Source organism: Staurois parvus, unplaced genomic scaffold (genome assembly GCF_062004578.1).
Source record: "Staurois parvus isolate SC_StPar_1 unplaced genomic scaffold, SC_StPar_1.0 ptg000549l, whole genome shotgun sequence".
Lineage (NCBI taxonomy): Eukaryota > Metazoa > Chordata > Amphibia > Anura > Ranidae > Staurois > Staurois parvus.
Genome location: NW_028318345.1, coordinates 3,361,545 through 3,383,271, shown reverse-complemented (window position 1 = coordinate 3,383,271; position 21,727 = coordinate 3,361,545). Strand labels below are relative to the sequence as shown.

General features: G+C 41.6%; 1 protein-coding gene across 1 annotated transcript in view; it reads left to right on the top strand.

Annotated features, from left to right (window-relative positions):
• The first annotated feature begins 1,115 nt into the window (after nt 1–1,115).
• Nucleotides 1,116–21,727, top strand: part of CEMIP2 (cell migration inducing hyaluronidase 2) — a 140,408-nt gene continuing 119,796 nt past the window's right edge. The window contains exon 1 of the mRNA XM_089691064.1: nt 1,116–1,529. The gene's annotated coding sequence lies outside the window, so the exon portion shown is untranslated. The remainder of the gene's footprint in view (nt 1,530–21,727) is intronic.

Sequence of the window (21,727 nt, the reverse complement as noted above, 5' to 3'; positions counted from 1 at the left end):
TTTCGTATCTTTAGTAACCTCTTCACTTTCGATGTGAGACTAGCAGGCAAAAAAAAACGGCCGATCGTTCGTCCGATATTCTCATCGTGTGTACGATATATGGAACCTCCTTGAGAGGAGGGAGTTCTTCACCTCACTACTGTTCCTATGAGAACCAACCAGGTTCACAGAGCAGCCACATCTATCAAAGCACCAGGCAGTGAGAGTCACGTGACCAGATCTGACCAGACCAGTTGGATGACACCAGATGTTCAGCGGTCTCTAATATTAATGTGCATTTAGTTTGCGTATCGGGTGAGTGCGCAATCTTCATATTTTTTATCACCTTCACAGTTCCATATATTGGACGTCTGAAGATCATCTGAGATCTCAAGAGCACTCCTGCTTTGGACTTATTTATTTATTTTTTTATCATTATTTCCCTCACTTTACAGCCACTATTAAGTGGCCTTATTATAAGTACATGGTCACTGTATTTGCTTTTAATTTTGACTTTTAATAAAACTGTGGATATATAAACTTTTTTTTAGCGCTGCACCCCCTCTTGTATATGTGTCTCTGAAGGTTTTATATGGTGCCTTTTGGTGTACAGCTGCTGTTAACTTTCATATTTATTGAAGCGCTCACTTACTCTGTTTTACAATTGAAAGTGTTGTTTAGGTTTGACCTCCTATTATATGGTTTTTGGTAAATCTAAAGCACAATTCTCCAGAAAATTGTATAATGTCTGAGCAGCCTTAAGCCTATGTGTGTATGGACACATAGGATAACATGCTGGGGAGTTTACTGGCTGTAGAAAAGACCTCAAAAGCAGCAGCTGTAAAAACGTCCAGTGTGCATGAGGACTTCTAGTTAGAAATGTGTTCTCTGATCCAGCTGCTAACAAGTTTGCAGTCAGCACCATTGCTCAGGAGTTGTCCTATACACTTGTATTGCACACTTGTCCTATATTTCCAGTGTGGAGCACACATCTGCATGTGTAGAGGAGGCAGGGTGCAGTGTGCAGTTGTTCCAGTAGAGGCGCTGTGTGGGCAGAGCCGAAGATGATGATGAGTATCCCGGGCCCCTCCCACAGAGCTCCAGCACACATATATATATGGTGAGCCCTGTGAGCTGTACTGTAGATACTGGGATTGAGGAGCCACCAGCAGTGCTGTGTAGCGGGCTCCACTTCCTCTTGTGTCTTCTTCACTTTCTCCTTCACACAGTGACAGAGCCTCCGGCCGGCTCCTATACGGGGAGCGCCCCGCTACATTCAAACAATACAAAGTGAATAAAGCGACCGCCCCACACAGCAGTAATAAAGCAGCCTGGCAGCAGCTCCTTTGTTGTGCTGAGGAAGGCTCCAGGTTGGGGTGGGGAAGGCGGCCGGGACGTCATTCCTGGGAGGAAAACTTTCTACACCTCACAAGCAACCGGTGCCTTATGTGAGGAGAGACGGAGAAGTGAAGAGGAGCCCAGTGACTGTGCCATGGGAAGGAGGGCAGCAGGCTGCTTGGTGCACGTGTGACGACTCATTCTCCGCCCCGGTAAGTGGTCACTGTGTGTGTGGGGTGGGGGGGAGGAGAGCAGCGGGGTCTCATGTGACCATCCTGCTGAGGACTTGTGTGGGCATAGCAGACTTGTATCTCTTATCACGTGACATGGGGTCCCTGCAGCTCCAAGGAGGTGCTAGTGAACTAGAAGTGCCAGCAGTCTCCTCTCAGGGAGGAACCTTTGTCACAACTTCCCTGTGAGCTGGATCTACAGCTTATGGGACACTGATAGGAACACCAAACTAAAGATCTAAGGAGAAGCAATGGGGCGTATTTCACAACCACTCTAGGACACAATTGTTTCCAGGAATGATAGTCAGATGAGATACATTAGTCATCATGGCCAGAAAAGAAATGCAAGTTTTATTGTTTCTCAGCGAAAGAATGCCCACTCATGTCACCTTCCATTGGTGGTCAAAGGAGAGGGACCTGTTTAGATTGTCAGTGAGTGGGAGGACTTTCTTATGTTGGTGGTCACAAGAGAAGGGCCTCGATTGTGGGTGAGTGGGAGGACATCCTTATGTTGGTGGTCACAAGAGAAGGGCCTCGATTGTGGGTGAGTGGGAGGACATCCTTATGTTGGTGGTCACAAGAGAAGGGCCTCGATTGTGGGTGAGTGAGAGGACATCCTTATGTTGGTGGTCACAAGAGACTGGCCTCGATTGTGGGTGAGTGGGAGGACATCCTTATATTGGTGGTCGCAAGAGACTGGGCTCGATTGTGGGTGAGTGGGAGGACATCCTTATGTTGGTGGTCACAAGAGACTGGCCTCGATTGTGGGTGAGTGGGAGGATATCCTTATGTTGGTCACAAGAGACTGGCCTCGATTGTGGGTGAGTGGGAGGACATCCTTATGTTGGTGGTCACAAGAGAAGGGCCTCGATTGTGGGTGAGTGGGAGGACATCCTTATGTTGGTGGTCACAAGAGACTGGCCTCGATTGTGGGTGAGTGGGAGGACATCCTTATGTTGGTGGTCACAAGAGAAGGGCCTCGATTGTGGGAGGACATCCTTATGTTGGTCCCAAGAGAAGGGCCTCGATTGTGGGTGAGTGGGTGGACATCTTTATGTTGGTGGTCACAAGAGACTGGCCTCGATTGTGGGTGAGTGGGAGGACATCCTTATGTTGGTGGTCAAAAGAGAAGGGCCTCGATTGTGGGTGAGTGGGAGGACATCCTTATGTTGGTGGTCAGAAGAGAAGGGCCTCGATTGAGGGCGAGTGGGAGGACATCCTTATGTTGGTGGTCAAAAGAGAAGGGCCTCGATTGTGGGTGAGTGGGAGGACATCCTTATGTTGGTGGTCACAAGAGAAGGGCCTCGATTATGTTGGAGGTCTTTGGAAGAGGGCCTTCTTTTGTTGGTGATTAGGAAAATGCCCCTGACTTTGATGGTCAGTGGGGGAAGGAACATCTTACATGGATGGACAGTGGGAGAAGAACTGGCCTATATTGGTGGTCATTGAAAGAAGTAGTCAGTGGGAAACACTCTCCATACATTGGTAGTCAGTAGGAGAAGGACCACTTTATATATTTGATCAGTGGGTACATTATTCCTTACAGTTGTTGTTGTGGGGGAGAAGGATCTCCCTACATTGGTCATTGAAAGGAGTACCTCCTTTACTTGTAGTCACTGGGAAAATGCTCCTTAGATCTGGGGTCAGTAGGAGAAGGACCAGCTTACATCTGTGGTTATTGGAAACTGTACTCCTTAAAATGGTGGTCAGTGGGAGAAGGACATCCCTACTTTGGTGGTAACTGAAAGAAGTCTTTCCTTGCATTTTTAGTCAGTGGGAACAATGCTCCTTCAATTGGGGGTCAGTGGAAGAAGAAACACATTGAAAGAAGGGCTCCCTTACTATGGTGGTTATTGGAGGAAGGTCCCCTTTTGTTGGTGGTTATTGAAAGAAGGACCTCCTTTCATTTTCAGTCAGTGGTAAAAACTCCCCATACATTGGTAGTCTGTAGAAGGACTACCTTACATTTGTGGTCAGTGTAAACAATATTCCTTACAATGGTGGGCAGGGGTAGAAGGACCACCTGACATTGGTGGTCAATGAATGAAGGACCTTCTTGCACTTGTAGTCAGAGGGAAATATGCTCCTTAAAATGGTGGTCCGTGGATGAAGGACCACTCTACATTAGTGTCATTAGTAGAAGTGCCCACTTACAATGGTGGTCTTAGGGGAAAAAAGTTCCTTGCATTGGTGGTCACTGGGAGAAGGACTATCGTACATTGTTGGCCATTGGAAAAAGGTCTTACTTATGTTGGTGGTCAGTGGGAACAGTAATTCTTACACTGGTGGTTAGTGGGAAAAGGAACACATTATAATAATGGTCATTAAAAGAAGGGCCCCCTTACTTTGGTGGTCAGTGGAAGATGTATCACCTTACATTGTTGGTCATTGGAAGAAGGTCCTCTTACACTGGGGTTCAGTGCAAACAATACTCATTACATTGGTGGTCATTGAGAGAGGTATTACCCTACAGTGTTTGTCAATGGAAGAAGGGCTTCCTTATATTGTTGGTCAATGGGAACAATACACCTTACATTGATGGTCAGTGGGAGAAGTACTACCTTACAGTGTTGGTCATTGAATGAAGGGTCTGCATACATTGGTTTTCAGTGGAAACAATACTTCCTATTTGGTTTAACAGTGGGAGAAGGAACACATAATGACAATCTTTAGAAGACGAGACCCCTAACTTTGCCTAGAGGGAGAAGCACTACCTTATATTGGTGGTTATTGGAAGAATGGCCCCTTCTTTGGTGGTCAGTAGGAGACCTATCCCCTTACATTGATAGTCACTGGAATTATGGCCCCTTCTGTGGTGGTCAGTGGGAGACCTATCCCCTTACATTGATGGTCACTGGAAGAAGAGACCCTTCTGTGGTGGTCAGTGGGAAGAGTATCCCCTTTCATTGGTGGCCAGAGGGAAGAATGCTCCCTTACAGAGAGAATTTAGTGTCAATTGTAATATATCATAGAGGCTGAAATGGCTAATTGCTCCAGGAACCCCTAGTTGAGAGCATGGTCATAATTTGCAAATAAACTTTTAATGGGGAAGTGCAGTCAGGGACTGTCACAATAGAGCTGTGAGGACAGAGGGATTTTTATTGCTGCCATATTACAAGAGGGAGAACTTCTGTATAAGAGGCTGTCCTGTCAGTCATGTTAAAGTTAGAATGCTTCTAAAAATGCAAGTTGTCAGGCTATTATTCTGATCCAAGTGGCTTCATTACTTTGGGTCACTGTCCTGGGACAAATACGCACATCAAAAAAATTCAGAAGCCCTTGTCTATATACTAGTTCTGGATCAGGAAATCATAAATGAAATAAGGGGTCAGTATGACAGCCAGGCAACCTACATTTTTCAGAAGGAAAGATCAGCAGTGGCAGCATCTAGGATTTTTTCATAACTGGATCCAGTTAAAAATCTCTGCCATGGTACAGGAGACTTGTTAGGATGCTGTCGAAAGAGAAGGACAAGTTTCATGACAGTATAAAAACCAAAGTGGCCTGCAGCTTACTGCATGTAGTCTATGCATCCCAAAGGGCACCTGACCAGCTGCGGGATGCCAAGGGTAGCGGTATGTAGTCAGGAGCTGTGTATCAGAAGACTTCTGGCGAGTTTCACTTTTGCAGTGATTTCTCCTGTCTCTGTGTATACTTCTGGAGTGTGAGATTTTTGTGTGCTAAGGCAGTGGCCGGGCTTGTATGTGTGTGGTAGTGGTAGCAGCTGGGATTTAGGGCTTTTGTCCTACTGTTTTTAACCATTTGTTCTCTGTCAGGCAGACGTTTGTACTTGGTGGTCTCAGCATAAGATTAGTACGGCTTGTACTGAGAATACACTCTTTAGTTGCAGAGGTGATTACATACTATATGAAAGGTCATGGAGATGGCATGTTTAGATCAAAAGTAAGTGATATTTCTTTTATTAAGCAAGATTTCTTTTATTTTAATATTTCGAGAATGTATACGTTAAACCCTTCGCGATGGTAAAACACATAGGTCTGCATGCTCATAAATAACCTTGCACTGACATTACTCAAATCTAGTATTTTAATGAATAGTGACACATTTTCCACCTTCTGGATTTTCTTAGGGCTCATGCACATGGCTGCTGACGACCATATAATGTAAAGTTTATATGCATTTCCCTGCCTGGCAGCCACAATTGGTGTGTACAGTCACCACAAAGACATGAATGGCTGTGTGGATATATGCCGGTAAACCCCCAAATGCATACAGTCTACTTTACAGTGTACAGCACCAGGTGGCTGTATGAATGAACCTTTAGGCATTGATGACTGTGCCACTGCCTTCTGGCTATGACGCCAGTATCTTCCAGGCAATTATTGGGCATGAAATGCAAGCCCTCACAAACTCTTGGAACCTTCTTCTGCAATGCCAGATCACTTATGTCTGCATGCACAAGATTTGGTGTGGATTTAATTAGTGGACCAGTCCCAGAAAGCAGGGAGGAGGAATTTATAAAAATTTAAATGGTGGCACAGGATCCTAAAGGTTGGACAGAATAGTGGGAGGTAGATTTTTCCTATGCAAGGTAATAAGGCTGACAGGCTTTCTGAAAAACATTTAAATATGCTGTACTTAAAACCAGGTGAGTGCATGGGAGGTCCAAGAATGCCTCTTAGTACAACAAATTCCCATAATACATCAGTAACAATCATTACAAAATTCCAGCATACTGGAAAATGTGTGCAGCTTGCCTTTTTAAAATGCCTTTGAATCAGAAAAGTTAACAGTGATTGATTTAGATGAGGGACGTGCTGGTTCAGTACTTTCTCACTAAACACTACAGTATTTGGCATTTCTGCACTTCATAAAAGATCTGCTGGGTAATAGTCAGCTTCAGGATTAAAGATTATGCCTACTCCTTTTGATGTATACGGATATATGTATACATAGAAGTAGGCTATGCAGTATAAATATTCCATTGCCTGAATATAAATTTCCTGATGGGTCTTGGCACAGCAAGCTCTGGTTTACTTACCACAAGTACTGGAGCGATGGCACTCAGGAACAGAATTCCTTATCCCAAATTATTTGCAGATGTGAGTGTGTTTGTCCATGATTAATAAAAACTTGGACACATCCAGAAAATAGATATTGTTACAGAAAGAAAAAGAATGCATGATTGTGCAGTTATCACTAGAAGCTTTTGTTTTACTGCAAACTTTGTTACTCAGATGTTTTCATTTTGAGTTACTGTTGCATAGCTATGTCATTGGGAAAATTGAAACAAGATCATAAGCAGGCCATTCTGAGTGTCTGCCTAACATTGAGGACTGCTAAGCTACATGTATAATTTTATTTTCTTTTACTGCAAAAAAAAAGTGGTTAGCGCTGGGTGTTGTGTGGTTTTTTTTTTTTGTTTTTTTTTTTATTTTTATTTTTTTAATTTGCCTCTTTTTAGGGTTTAGTTTCTGTAGGGAACACATCTGATTGGATTTTTTTTCTCCAACTGTGTCTATGAGTTTTGTTGGTTCTGTTTTTTCATACATAAATAACCAAAAAAAATGTCTGTACTCGTGTATTTGTGAAAAAAATGGCTGCTAGTATTGAGAATATATATAAATCCTCTAAAAGACATTTACAATTAATATGCAGCACCAGTAAGTGAAATTACTGTATAGTTGGTGAGAAAAGCAAATACTGTATCCAATGTCCCACAATATTGATAATGTCCACTGTGTAACTGTAAGGTCCAAAAGTCATAAACGTCTTAAAATTCTAGTTGTGCAATTCCATATGAAAACATTATGTGCCTTTCCCACCAAGTGTATACCAGATAAAACAATAAAAACAAGGTTTTATAAGTGCCTCATACCTCATTTTATGTTTTTTTTCTTTAAATCTGGCCAGTCCCTGTTTACACTTGGTGGTGGGAAAGGCATAGACAACAGTGGTAAAGTTTTCATATGGAATTGTACATCTGGAATTTTAAGAAATTGATTACTTTCGAGCATTACAACTGCACAGTGGACACTCATTATTTCTATTGTGAAGCCAACAAACAAGCAGGTGGGTTACTTGACTGCTACACTGCTTAGATTGCTGGCTTCTTCTTGGGCAGGCTTTGAGCTGAGTGGTTATGATGGACAGGAAATAAGATTTTCGGGCTTACTGCTAATCAAGTTAGGCTTCCCAGGGACATTAAAATATGGTAATTTCATGTCAGCTCTCCATGAGCTTGTGAGGTCAACTTTAGAGTTCTAGAAGTTTATGCACATGCTGACGAGAGGGAGGAGGACAATACCAAGCAGGTTATCCAACCTAATGGAACGATTATCTAAAGTGCTAAAGTTACTCAGGTATACTGTTTATGAGCAGCAAATACACATACCAAACAAACAAAATACTACTATAAAGTGCAGCACTTGCAAATACAAAACATGTGACCATTAATAAAAGCAACAATGAAAGAATAAAAGCAATAACTCAAAAACGTGTTCTTAAAGTGAGTCCCCACACTGTGTTCATAGTGCCCATTTGAAGACTTCAATATGTGATGAAAATTTTGTAAAGATCTACTTCTCTAACACCATAACGCACTCAAAGGGTTAACTGGCTCCAGCAAGTTACATGCATCTAATACTGCTGTTCTCTGCCACCTCACTGGTATGTACAGTTGTGACCAAAATTATTCAACCCCCACTGAAATTGAGTGTTTTGGCCAGTTTGACATTGCTTTTGATCATTCAGTCATCTTGCTTACATTTACATTAAAGAGGCACTTGTAGGTCAGACAAATATAACATAACAGTTATAATGAAATAACCACAAATGTCTTTTCTGTGCTCACAGCATTATCAGTTTTATTCAACCCCCAAGTGACATTCAATCTTAGTACTTAGTACAGCATCCTTTTACAGTTATAACAGCTTTTAAACGTGAAGCATAGCTTGACACAAGTGTCTTGCAGCGATCTACGGGTATCTTCGCCCATTCTTCATGGGCAAAGGCCTCCAGTTCAGTCACATTCTTAGGCTTGCGCACTGCAACTGCTTTCTTTAAGTCCCACCAGAGGTTCTCAATCGGATTTAAGTCTGGTGACTGCGATGGCCACTCCAAAATGTTCCAGCCTTTCCTCTGCAACCATGCTCTAGTGGACTTGGAGGTATGCTTGGGATCATTGTCCTGTTGAAAGGTCCAACGTCTCCCAAGCCTCAGGTGTGTGACGGACTGCATCACGTTTCCATCCAATATCTCCTGGTACTGAAGAGAATTCATGGTACCTTGCACACGCTGAAGCTTCCCTGTACCTGCAGAAGCAAAACAGCCCCAAAGCATGATTGACCCTCCACCATGCTTCACAGTAGGCAAGGTGTTCTTTTCATCATAGGCCTTGTTCTTCCTCCTCCAAACATAGCGTTGATCCATGGGCCCAAACAGTTCTAATTTTGTTTCATCAGTCCACAGAACACTATCCCACAACTTTTGTGGTTTGTCCACATGGCTTTTGGCATACTGCAGTCGACTCTTCTTATTCTTTGGAGACAGCAAGGGGGTACGCCTGGGAGTTCTGGCACGGAGGCCTTCATTACGCAGTGTGCGTCTTATTGTCTGGGCTGAAACTTCTGTACCCACATCTGACAAATCTTTTCTCAGTTCCTCAGCAGTCACACGGGGACTTCTCTCCACTCTACGCTTCAGGTAGCGCACAGCAGTCGAAGTCAGCATCTTCTTTCTGCCACGACCAGGTAGCGTTTCAACAGTGCCCTTTGCCTTGAATTTGCGAATGATGCTTCCTAAGGTGTCTCTTGGTATGTTTAACATCTTTGCAATCTTCTTATAGCCATTGCCCTTCCTGTGAAGAGAAATCACCTCTTCTCTTGTCTTCCTGGACCATTCTCTTGCCTTCACCATGTTTGTAACCACACCAGTAAATGTCTAGAAGGAGCTGAGTATCACAGTCATTTTAAAGCTGCCTAATTGGTGCTTATTATGCTTGATTGCTGCTCGGTGACATCCACAGGTGTTTTCAATACCTGATGGAAAGCACCTGTATGAACCTCTGTTCTTCAGAGTGGTAGTCTTTAAGGGGTTGAATAATTGTGGCAATGAAGAAACCACATAAGAACCATTTACTACTGTATTACATAAACAATTGATGTCATTTTAGTTGCATTTGGGTAGTTACAACGTCCTTGTAGGATTTGATTCTGAATACAATTCCAAATGTACACTATAGTCCCTAAACCCCTTTACAGCATTGGGGGTTGAATAATTTTGGTCACAACTGTACTAAATCTCATAGTATCAGATTAATATCATGTAAAGGAAGAAAAACAATCTCCATAAGGTAATAGCATTAAAATACTGCTTAATATCAAAAAGTTCACACTTACAAAGGCAAGATTAAAACTTCACTTGGTAAGTACTCCTGAATGGCAAACACCATCCGCCTTGTTTTCAGGAACTGTATGTGGTGACATCAAATCCTTAGGCCCCAGCCTAGCTGGATAGATTACTGTATAGAACACCATCACCTAGGACAACTTCTAGAATTGACCTGTTAACTGTGTACATATATACAGGTGAAACTTGAAAAATTAGAATATCGTGCAAAAGTTTATTTTTTTCAGTAATGAAACTTAAAAGGTGAAGCTAATATATGAGCTGGACTCATTACATGCAAAGCAAGATAGTTCAAGCCGTAATTTGTCATAATTGTGATGATTATGGCTTACAGCTCATTAAAACCCCAAATCCACAATCTCAGAAAATGAGAATATTACATGCACTCCATAAAACAAGGATTGTACATAGTACAATATTGGACCTCTGAAAAGTATAAGCATGCATATGTACTCAGTACTTGGTTTGGGCCCCTTTTGCAGCAATTACTGCCTCAATGCTGCATGGCATGGAAGCTATCAGCCTGTGGCACTGCTGAGGTGTTATGGAAGACCAGGATGCTTGTTCTTTTTATGGTCAAAACTTAATTGAACAAACTGAAGTTGGAAGATTGGTTCCTGTGCACAGCTGCACCAGATTCTGAGTGCACCAGTTTTAGTAAATCTATCCCTGCGTCTGCCTACGGGAGGGTGGGGGGAGGATATTAGTCCTTCCATCGGGAAGATCTCTAGCTCAATGAACCTGTCTGTTTAGCCATATATTCAGCATTTAATTAGATCTGTATTGTTAGTTTCTATTCAAAATACATTAGAATCCCTGCTTTAACAACTGGCTACAAACACAGGGGAGAATTTAGTTTTGTAGCATGTATTCTTTATTGTTTGTAGTCCACTTCTGAGTTGTGTTTTTTAGCTTTATTGCATTTACCCTAGTAACCTATAGCCTGTAGAGGATATGTGTTCATAAAGATATCAGCAGCATTTAGGTAGACTGCTTTGTTATGCTTGTTAAATACCAACAAGGGGTCAACAGAGTTGGCCTGCGTTGACCTAAGGTATTTGAAAAGCATTCAGACGTTCATAAACTGCCAGACTCATGGACAGAGTGTTAAAGTACAGTCTGGAGAGGACAAAGTTTACTAACCAAGCACATAGTCATAATAATGCCTGGCATGCAATAAATTGTGTTCAGGTCAAGTTGCATAATTTTCCTTAGATCTAACTTTACAGACAAAGGAGGACTGTATACAGCCTGATAAATACAAAGCGGTATATATGTTTTGCCAATTGCTTTCAATAATGTAACTGTGCAGGGGAGCAAGAACAAGCATTGGGAGTTCTCGTTCTTAGACATTGATACCTATTGGCAAATTCTTCCTCTCCTTCTATAAAAAAAAATAATTTCACTGAGAGTATACTGCATCCATTAACTGGTTGAATCAGGTAGAAGGCTATGCCAGATCCATTGAAATCCAGATCTTGTATAGACAGCCAACTACTACATCACACCTTTTTCTGAGAAATTTCTGCTAGTCTATGGCCAGCCATAGAGATGCTCGAATCAGGCCAAACATGCTAGGAAAAGTGTAGCTTGATTTTACTTTTTTGTAACAAGTGTTCTGGCCAAATATACATGAAAAAAAATATGCGATGATAGCTTACAGCCTTTAGGGTTGGCACCCACATTGAACTCCTGTATTATGTTACAACATGAATTGGTAAATGATGACTCTATACACTGTCAGACGTGGCATTATGTAACTTGCTCTTCCAGCTTGTCCAGTTACTTCTAAGACTAGTAAAGAATGCAATTTTGCCTTAAACAATACAGGGAATATCTGAACAACTTATTTATTTCAGGTACTTGTATAACGCCGTCAATTTACGCAGCGCTTTACATATATATTGTACATTCACATCAGTCCCTAACCCTCAAGGGGTGTACAATCTAACGTCAACTGAAATTTATGCTTGCAGCTGTTCTGGGCCAAGAAGCATTGCTTGTCACCTGTAAGATGAAAGGTGCTGGTAAAATCAACCAATCAGATTGCTTTACGTTTGAGTCAATGGGAAGAAGGTGTATATCAAGGAAAGAGTTTGATTGTTGACACAATAATATGGAAGGACATGTCTGGGGTAGTATACGTTATTGCATGCATGGAAGCTACCTAGCTGCATGTTATAGATTTGATCGGTGGAGTACCTCTGTTTGCTAGAACAGGACAAAAGGACTGAGTATTTTAAATGGTACTCTGAAGGCTTATCACTGTATTTATTTAACAAATACCCTCTTGGATTTCATCATCTGTTCTGGGATCCAAAAAAAAAACTTGGATAAACCAAGTTGCTGCGGGAAAATTTGGTTGCATTGGAGGAGTTTTGGGTTGCATTAGCATAGTCCCAATACTTACCTGAGCCCTATCTAGCAATGTGCATGCGAACGGCTGCTGTCCCAGTTCCCTCTTCTGCTCAGAGACAGCAGCAGGATTGGTTTCTACTAATGTCAATCACAGCCAGTGAGGAGGGCGTGGGGCTGAGCACTGTTCTGTATGCCTTATGGACATACAGTGTGGCTCTGGAGCGAGTGTGCACAAATGCCCCCATAGCAAGCAGCTTGTTATTGGGGCACTTGACAAGGAAGAGGAGCCAGGAGCGCCAGTGGGGGACCCGAGAAGAGGAGGAGTGGGGGTTTAATATGTTTGTTATTAAAGTATCACTTTAAGCATGGCTGCCAGCTCAGAAGGATATTTTCTTCCATGTTGAGTTTTTGTGCTGACCTAGTTCAGTTTTATATTTTAGTGCTCTTTTAAACCACTATAGATGTCTGAAAATTTGTGTATTTTCATTTCACATTCATAGTTGTGATGAAGACGAAGGGAGAATACTTGTTTTAGTAAACAATATTTCTGAAAAGGAAATTGACATTTCCTTAAACAATTTTAAAGTTTAGTTCAGGAAATGAGTTGGTAAAGTATGAGTAACTGATGTTACAGATATATACTCCTTCTCCTTTTTTTTTTTTTTTTTTTTTTTTAAATTCTGCCCAGCAACAAACATTTCACCTTTTTAACAAAATAAATAAATAAAAAAGAGAGCTGAATAAAACGTGGTAAAATCGTGTAAATGAGAAAAAGTGCGTGCACACTGCATTGGTGTGAACCAGGCTCAAGTTTCTGACTTGTGTCTTGAGCCTTCAAAGACTGTTATGGTGCCATCCACAAATTCCCTGGGCATCAGAGGCCACTTTGCTGACTGACGAAAATTCCCTTCACAGAGGGTCAAAGCCTCAACGAAAGCTGGGTATATTTGTTTTGAAATTCAGCCGGTTCAGTAGGAACTGGCTGAATTCGATTAATGTGTAGCCTGTTCAACAGAAACTGATAGTTAAACTGGCTTCTGTTGCATGTTCCTACTGGAAATCCAACATTCGATCAGCTGCAGTGCTGAAAGGTGTATTCTGATGGGTGGTGGTGGGGGGGTCTCCGCTCTCTGAATACAATAGCACAGCGGTGAGATCCCTGCATCCACACCACTTGTGTGGATGCAGGAATCCGTGAGTTTCATCCGATGGGGGAAAAACCCCTTAACTTTAATAACCAGCTTTAGGGCATTATTTATATCTATTTGTTTAGGCAGCACGCACAAAAGGTGCCTTTTTAGCCTTTATAAGGGCACCACGCCTAGAATTTACTGTATCTAAACTGCCCACTACTGCTACATCCCATTGAAGAATATCATTCTTTCCTGTGAAAAGAGTCCTTGCACATCATACAGTGGAATAATTAACAAATATCTATCGTTAACCCCCAATAATGAGAATGTAGGATAAAGTGCTAATTAAACTTAATTTTTTTTCACATCTGGTCCTGCTTATTCAAATTTTAAGCAATCTTGAATTTCTCTCAGCCCAACAAGTGCACCATTTTCTCTGCTGTTCTCTCTATCCTTGTACACAATACAGCCAATAGATTAGTATGCCAGATGTTTCAACCAAAAGGTATAAATACTTCCAACCTAGTTACTATTGTTACTTTCTTCAAAAAGCCAGAACCACAGAAACCTCAGATACCTGTCCTTTCTTACCATTTCTGTAAATCTATTTTGGGTTATGTGTACTCAATTCCAATGACACTACTGCAATAGGCAGATCACGCAAGCCTTTTTAGAAACCTCAAAGGTTGACAGTCGTTGGGTGTTTGCTTAGTTTGTATTATCTGCAATTTTCCTCACAGTTCTGTTTCCCAAACGCTGAACATTTTTCTTTCGTACAAGCGTGTTTGTACAAAACAGTTTGCCGTGTTCTGTATTCCATGGACTTACTTTTGGTTTTTAAAGGCTGCATAACTGCTATGCACGATTTTATGTGAAATCTAGGAAGTTCTCTGTAAAGTGATAGCTGCAAAACTCACTTTTAGTAGCAAGTGTATTTTGGCACTGAAGTGAGAAAAATACTGAAGTCACATCTGACTGCAGGGCCAGATTACAGCTGCTACACAGCATGAAAGCATCTCAGGATTAAAGTTGACATTGTAGACAGCAGCAAGCCTATATGCAGTACCTCTATCTACATTCCATATGGATATCACAAGGTTTGCTATCTTCGTAGCGTATTGCTTATCCATGGGCTACTCTTGCAAAATGAATCCTCTGGTATTACAAACCGAGCACTAAGGAAGAAAAGTGATTTTGGTGAAAATGTATATTTGTTGTAGGTTTCATTTTCTTGTGTGTCTTTAGGATAGTATGTTTCATTTAGTGCTATTTTTTTTGTTGTGTGTTTTTTTTTGTTTTTTTTTTTATTATTGCTTTTAACATTGAAAAAATAGATCTTTATTGAGAGAGCAAATCCAGCAAAATATACAATAAAGTACAGAACAAAACAATCTGATTTATTGATGACAGGCATTATATTGACAAACATATTCCATTAGTGAGAAGTGTGCGTATACAGAGGTCAGACTGATATTGAATATTTTCAAAAATCAGGGAAAAGGGAATTGGAAAATGCTGGGGAATCCACGTACAGTGTCTAAAAGTGGAGGTGCCCCCAGAATGTCTGGAAGGGTGCTACCTAATCAATATGCAAAAAACAAAAGGGAAGAAAAAAGGCTGCACACCTAAAAGGCTAACCTCAAAAGAAATTTATTATGCACCATAAACCGTAATAAGCCATCGGAGACATAATCCTGCCCTGATATATCAGGAGAGAACCCTCAAGGTTAGAGCCAGTGGGACTAAACTGACCTAACCCTCCAACACCCCCAACCCCGACACAACCCACCCCACCAACCCTATCAATAGCCCCACAAGAAACCCCTCCCCTAGATGGAGGACCCTCCCGTCCCACCACCCCCCTCACAAAGGGGAGAGAGGAGCTGAGGGAGATACCAGCCCACTGAAATCCCCAACACCCACTAGATGGAGAATAAGCCTACTGCACACTCCGGGAGCTCCTGGACGTGCCAACCATACAGATATATAACACAGCTAAACAACAGACATCAATGCATAAACATATAGCATAAGTATATATAGCAATATGCAAAGGCCAGTGTGGCCATGGCCGCTGGCCAAAGAGGATGACAAGGTATAAAGTCACCGTAGAGGGCAAAAGCCTCAAAGTCCATGCAATACGTGGAATAAATAACCTCTTGTGTGACCAGAGCCAGATGAATGAAGGCAGTAATGAAGGTAATGCATGCAAAAGCTGTGAGAAAAGCTTGATCTCTCGGGAGGTAGAGTCCTCTGTCATGCAGGATTATCATATCTCTGACAGCCTATTACTGTTTATGGTACATAATAAATTTCTTTTGAGGTTAGCCTTTTAGGTGTACAGCTTTTTTTCTTCCATTTTTTTGTTTTTTGATATTGAATATTACCATAAAAAGCCGGAATGTCAGGACACCTGACATTCAAATATATTATTACAGCTCAAAAGGAAAATTTTTTTAAAAAAGTTTGCTTGACACAATGTACATATGGACATTAGATAACCTATAGCTTCATTCTGAGGCACCAAAGCAAAAGAAAATAAAGCGTGAGACGCTTTTAAATGCAGATTTTTTTTTTTTTCCTGTCTGCATAAGACCTAAGGGCCAGTTCACACTACATTGTGTGCTTTTTTTTTTCTGCATCCAAAACACACAGAAAGTAGGTTATATGGTTGTCAATGTCATAGTTCACATCAGTACTTGCAGTTCCAGTTGCAGAAAGAAAAGTAAAACAGGCTGCATTTTTCCTGCACAGAACTATACTGGAACGCACAGAAATGCACCAAAAACGCACTGGAACGCACATGTCCCTATTTACATTGAAGAAAGGGGAAAAGGAACCGGAAAGCATCAAAAAGCACTAGAATGATGCCAAAAACGCATCAGAAATGTGCATGCAGAAACGCATCTGGACTGCGTTTCTTTTGTGTGAACCTGCCCTTAAGTGTTTTTTTTTTTTTTTTTTTTTTTTTATTTGCTTTGTTAAAGAGGAGCTCTAGTTCCCACCCTCAAATTAAAATCCTTTTAATATAAGGAAACTTACCTGTCCAGTGATCCGGTGCTGTCCTCACCCGAACCAGTTTTTTAATTGGCTTATGGGTCCAGGTGCCTGCATCTTAACAAAGGAAAACTGACAGTGAAGCCTTGTGACTTCACAGCTGCTTTCACACTGTGCATGCGCAAGCCACGCTATGCTTTGTGAATAGTCCCACTGTTTTCTGGGACCTGTGATGTGTCCCAGAAGGCCGTGGAGAAGGATGGGGGGACAAACTTCTGCTTGGATCGCCGAGGGAGAACCTGTTTAAAGCGGGTACCTTCCCCCCCCCCCCCCCTAGAAAGTGCCAATTGGTAAAGAGAGGGAGGATGCAGACAAGCAGAATTTCCCATTTTGGATGAAGTTCCATTTTAAGAAGATATATTTTTGTTTTTCTTCAGATTTTTTGTTATTTCTGTAGGGGAGATGTAAAGTAATAAAACAAGGTGGGGTCTAGAATAATTCTAAAATAAAGCTGGGTCTAGAATAATGTAAATGTGCTTTGTGAATTTTGGGAGCTATTTAAATTCCATTAAAAAAATCAAACACCTTAATTTCGCCTTCCCCATTGACTCCAATGCATTTTGAACGATGGAAGGCAATCGTCCTTTTTTTTTTTCCATAGCTGTTTGTTTTTCTGCAGTAGTTCTTAAATGTCACGTGGATACTTTCCTATTTAGCATTACCAGTTCTGTATCTTTGTCGCAGGGCCTGTGCTGTTTTTGTGAAGGTGTGACTTCTGCTTGCAGTCAGGACAGGAAACCTGTTTTACAACACACTGAGCACTGCCTCTCCTCTTTGAGACTTTGATGTCCCCTCAGGCACTCAGCAGGTTATTATATTGACAGATTAGATTTAAAAAGTGCTTCTGCTGCCCTGACCCGAGCCCCATTCAACATCCATATGGAAACGGCAGCATGATCAGAATGATGAAATAGAACGTGTTGCTTGGAAGGCCTGAGCTGGTGTGTATTACAACCACAGCATACATTCCAGTTCTGTGGCTGTACTTCTCCCCACATGTCTGCTTTTAGGCTTAATTCCTGTAATGTACATTAACATGATCACTTGTATCCGCATCCATGAGAGGATGGAAAAGTCTTTAAGGTAGACCTGTTAATACTAAATTCATACTAATGGTGCATTTTAGAGATCAGGACACAGACTTATTCTATCCAGTACATTTTTGGGGACTCCAAATGTAAATAATGGTGCATAGTCATTACATAAGCAGTTTCCAGCCAGAAGAGGACAGATAACTATGGAAGCCGGTTGGGCCAATTTTTAGGAGCATTCAATTTTTTCTTGTTCTTCCGGTAGTGTAGCTAAACTTGTAGGCCATTATAAAGTCTGGAACTGGCACACTCACCCTCCGTCCTTTATTGCATACAATTAAAACTTGAACTAGAAATGATGGGAGACATGCTGTCTGAAGACCTCAGATGGTTCATAGCAGAGTTGCACAGGGAAGTAAAGGTCCTATGGAGGGAGACTTCTGGTCACTTGGTCATAAAACATCACAGAACACATGATAAAGCACAGAGGCATATAGTGAAGCATCCCAATGGCTCTTTTTGTTTAGATCAGGTTTTATTCTAAATTACATTGGAAGTTATCATTGGAAGTCAGGATGGTCAATATGCATTGCAATAAGATCAGTTTCTAGTTCATCCGAGACCCACTGGGGTTTATTTATTAAAGCTGGAGAGTGAGCCTGATTTTGCACTCTCCAGCTTTAATAAGGCAGTGATCCTAGGTCTAAATGGAGTCACATAAAAGCATTGCATGCAGTCCTGTTTTGTTTTTTCCCTCATGGCCTATTTACACCCCTACATGTGTCCATATTTCCCTTCAAAAAACACAAACTGCAGTAAATCAAGATACAAGAGAGAATGATTTCTACCTAAAATACATGTTCATGCTGTAATATTTTGTGTTTTTACTGAAGGATGTAATCCTTGTTGGATATGTTTGATGTGAATGAGACATTTTTATTCATTATTTTCTCTTATCTGTAGCACTGTATATATGGTCCTGCAAATCCAGGACCGTATGGTCTAGTGCAGCGGTCACTAAATGGCGGACCACAGTCCACATACGGCCCCAGCAGCGCTGCCGCCTGGACCGCTGAATGACAGATCCGCCGCTGAGCAGGGCAGTCGTCATGGCAACATGACATTTGTGTGCGCCCCTCCCCATTCAGCTCCCTTTCTCTCTGGCTCCCGCTCCCTGCCTGTACACAAGCGTCCAGCAAGGATCCCGGCAAGCTCCTGTCTGCCCTCAAGGTAGGGTGTAGTCTTACAGGGGCACTCTGATGGGCACAACATAGAATGCGCCCCATAACATATGTGCCCTTTATTTTATGTTAAGGGGCACTCTCACGGGCCCATTTTATGTTAAGGTGGCACAAATGGGCACATACTGTACCTGATGTAAGGTGGCAATGTGATGGAGATACCTGATGTAAAGGGGCACTCTGATGGGCACACCTGATGTGATGGGAATACATGATGTAAAGTTGCACTCTGATGGCAACACGTAATGTAAGGGGGCACGCTGATGGCCACACCCTATTCGGACCTCGGCCAGAAGAAAGTTTTAGTGACCGGACCTCCTTGAATTTTAATTCAATACCCCCTTGGTCAGCGGTTCCTCCTTTTTAATTTGCTTTTATTTTTAGGAAGGTTTCTAGCTACTTATTTTTAGGTTGATAGCGATGGCAAATTGGACTATATTGTTTTGATTCCTATCACTATTTGTATTTTTTTTTTTTTTTTAGACACCTGAAGCTCCTATAATATATAGCAATTGCTTGTTTTACTGAAGGAAAATGGGCTGGCGCAAATGGGCTCTTTACTGTTCTCTTTACACATTCTGGTCCTTTAGGATTCTTTAATCAGAACAGATGTCACCTTGTTCCTCTGACCCACCAAACTTTTAACAGTGTCAAATACTATGGCAACAATCCATATCAAAGTAGATGTATTCTGTCTTCTTGTGACATTTGCCATGTAGACCCATATTGAATAAAAGGTTTCAATCTGTAATTTCATAGAAGCGAACAGTGTGTCATGATACAAAATCTTCTATGCAGAATATATGCATTCTGGGCATATGACCCTAAACGGGGTCCAGCTGCAGCATATTTCAGCCTGTCATGGACTTTGAAAGGCTGCCGGCAGCGAGGCTGGATGCTTCACCTTTTCAGTTACACAAACCTGCTGGCATTTGGTGCACAGGGGCTAAGCGTCCACTGTGAATGAGATCTTTCCTGCATTCCTGTTTTAAAACAAGTTTGGGCACAATCAGCTGCTTTTACATGCATTTACGTCTGTTTAACAACATTTAGTGTTCCTATATGGATTCTGGACACGTAGAATTCTATTTTCACTAAACACAGTTAAACTGACTGCACTAAACGCAGGTAAACCAAGTGTGACTTGCACCATTGAAAATATATTACATGCATTTAGAAATATCCTCTAAACATAGGTTTGTAAATGCCAGTGTTAATGAGGCCTTAATGGCTGAAATTTGTTTAAAATGTTTTTTTTTTTTTAAATGGGACATATTCTTTATTAATTCCAGTTGGCTAATTAGTACAAATTAGAGTTTTGGTTTTCCATATGAGTAGTAAAAATTGATAGGAACTAGACAGCAAATGACTACAACCTGCCATATGTCTAATATGTTTAAGGTAGGAAAGCCTGCCGCTTGGAACTTAGAGCAGAATTGCAAAGCCAGATGTGTCTGCTTGTAATAGAAATGAATACTGCAAACCTATTTAGACGAAAATAAGTGTAGAAAAACTAAATGATCTAAAATACTCTGCTCTGGGGCAGTACAACTAATAGGCAGGGATATTTTTAGGGATTTCTATCTTCATTGTGGTTTTACAGGTATGCTTTCCACATGCAGTTGCCAATGTTTTTACCGGGTATTTTTGTGGAAAATATGCAGGATCTTCCTCGGAGGAAAAGCCTCACAGTTGTTGAACACAATCAGTCCAGACATGCAGGGCCTATTGTTTAGTAGTTGACCTCAGTCCACCAGAGCACATTGCTGTCATCAACCTACAATTGCTTGAAAGGAATTTTGTCCATATTTTTTTATAAAGCTTTTGACAGTTATATTAGCAAAATAACTGTGTGAAATATTTAGTTAGTATACCAGTCTGTTCAAAAAGGCACAGGTTAAAGAGGAGCTCCAGTCATTTTTCTGTTTATTAAAAGCCAGCAGCTACAAAAACTGTAGCTGCTGACTTTTAATAAACAGACACTCGCCTGTCCCAGGAGCCATTCCTTCGGTCTTCTATCCCCAGCGCTGGTATCTCCACTGTTGGCACCCAGCTTTGACAGCTTGTGGCTTCAAAGCCAGGTCCCTGCTGTGCACTGTGACTGGTCTTGCAGTCTTCTGGGACCTGTGACATGTCCCCGAAGACTTCGGGAAGGGAGGGGGAGAGGAGAATGTCTTAGGCAATCTGAGCAGAAGTGGAGCAGGTAGCTGTCAAGACAAAGTACCTGCTCCCCCACCCAAAAAAAGGTGCCATTTCGTTTAGAGTAGGGGGTGAAGGAGGCCTTGAAATGGAACTTCCCCTTTTAGGTGAAGCTCTGCTTTAAATAGAGGGTATGAAAAATGTGTGCATTGCTTTATATCTTGGTTATAACACATACTTTCTTCTAATGGTCTAGTGCAGCCTTTCTCAACCTTTTAACGTGGAGGAACCCTTGATATAACTTTTTTGGCTCCAGGGAACCCTTGTTAAAAATTGTAGTCCTTGCTCAAGGAACCCCTGGAAGTACCCTAGGGCTCCATGTAATCCTGGTTTAAGAAATCCTGGTCTATTGTAACGGCATGAGACCAGGTTTGTTATGTAGGCTTTGATGCCATTAGGACTTCAGGTAGGTGTGTGCGTGTATGTGAGTATGGGGATACCACGTGTGAGGCTTTTTGGGAGCCTAGCCACATACAGGAGCCTGAAATCCAGTGATTGTTTCCATGCGAATGGTCTGGCAAGGTTTGAATTTTATGATTGGTCATAAATTGTTGTGCATATAAATTGCTTTGATCCACAATCAATACATATAGATCTTCTGCGAAAAACTGCTCCAAAAAATCAAGGGGAGTAGTTAAATTTGCTGTTTCCACCTGAATTCCAGGTTGGGCAATGACTGTGGGAAGTACGGGTGCTGCAGAATTTATGGGCTGCCAATCAGGATTTGCAAGCACATCCAGAAGGATACTAGGGGCTCTACGGGCCGGTTTTTGAATTCTTGTTGGTTGCGG